This window comes from Centruroides sculpturatus, unplaced genomic scaffold (assembly GCF_000671375.1).
Source record: "Centruroides sculpturatus isolate CEXI.00-Female unplaced genomic scaffold, Cexi_2.0 scaffold254, whole genome shotgun sequence".
NCBI classification, from domain to species: Eukaryota; Metazoa; Arthropoda; class Arachnida; order Scorpiones; family Buthidae; genus Centruroides; species Centruroides sculpturatus.
Genome location: NW_019384488.1, coordinates 126286 through 127770, shown reverse-complemented (window position 1 = coordinate 127770; position 1485 = coordinate 126286). Strand labels below are relative to the sequence as shown.

Here is a 1485-nt window from a genome sequence, read left to right as displayed (position 1 = left end):
AAACATAAGCGAACAGCAGTAAGTACATTGTAGATTCCATGCAGAACTGCATATAGAAGACAAAGTCCATAAATTACAGGATAAGATAATACATGTTAATATATGTAAGCAGCAAGAGTATATTGTAGATACCATGCAGAACTGCAAGATAATTGATAAAATCCACGAAATCAATGAGATAAAATTAAGTAATATTACATCTAAATAAGACTAAGTACTCGCATGACATCAGTTCCACAGGACTACGTACAGAAAAATTAATACAGAATAATGTTAGCAAACAGCAGTAAATACAATGTAGATTCCATACAGAACCTCGTAATTGTGGATAAAATGCACAAAACTTATAATTAAATAAAATTNAGAGCAATTATTTTATTGTGACACCGTCATAATACTGGGCTGCAATTTTAATCATATTTTTAAATTAATTTAATATAAAATATATGCTCTCCACCTTCAAATTAGTAGTGTCTTGCCCCTGTACATCATACTTTTCCTGATAACAAGAGAATCATGCTGGTCACAGGCTATATCTAATTCCGTTCTGGAGAAACGTTTTGAATTGAAATAACGTAACTTCTCATCCAAACCGGAAGTTTCTATATAGCTAATCGGATCCCTAGCTCCTGAGTTTTCCCTAGCTGGTCTCGACGTTCATCTATCTAACTCCTTTCTCGATATTGAGGAAGGACAGGCGGACAGACAGACACATGTCAGAGAAAATTTACAGGTCTGCAATTTTAAAATGCAGTCCAAAAAGCATTAAATTGTAACGACATCTTCTGGAAAAAATCCGTGTATAACCCAGAGGTTGTCTTAATTAGCCTTAATCTTTTTTCTTTATTATTTCATTATTTAACAAATTTGTTTGCTTTTTAAATCGCTCATTCTAAAATATTACCAAAGGCAAAAAAGAAAAAAAATAATAAAAAATACGATTTCACCAAATATAAATTTCGATTGATAACACACAATAAGATGTGGTCGTCACTAAACTCGATTTCGTAATAAACCGAATTAAATAACTTAAAAGGATCCATAGCCATAACATATTTACGCTTCCGGGCGGAGTGTACAAAGGAACTTTAGATTGGAGTGGGCGTATTTGTGAATATTATCTGCAGTCTTTGATCAAACTTCAGTTTCTGAGCGCTGTTGCTGCGACGTTTCTATAAAAGTAGCGCCCAAGAAAAAAGTCACCCAAGGCGATTGCCTCGCCGCCTCACTTCTAGCGACGGTCCTGTAAGTGAATTTTATCCTGGAATTTTTCTAATAAAATAGCGTATTTTCGAAAATATTATTTTGACTGGCGATTCTGAGGAATTAATTTTATTCTTGTTAAAGTAATTCAATAAAAACAATTAAGCAAACACACCTTCGAGTTAAGTAAATTTTAAAGGTGAATGGAGAAATTTTTAAATGATTAAAAGAAAAATAAAGTAATAAAATATTAAATTAATTATATATATATGCAATTGAAAA

At 32.1% G+C, this 1485-nt stretch overlaps 1 long non-coding RNA gene across 1 annotated transcript in view; it reads left to right on the top strand.

The window, feature by feature from the left end:
• Positions 1–1142: 1142 nt before the first annotated feature.
• LOC111621662 overlaps positions 1143–1485 on the top strand; it is a 24381-nt gene continuing 24038 nt past the window's right edge. Inside the window, exon 1 of the long non-coding RNA XR_002756122.1 lies at positions 1143–1245. This is a non-coding gene — a long non-coding RNA (uncharacterized LOC111621662). The remainder of the gene's footprint in view (positions 1246–1485) is intronic.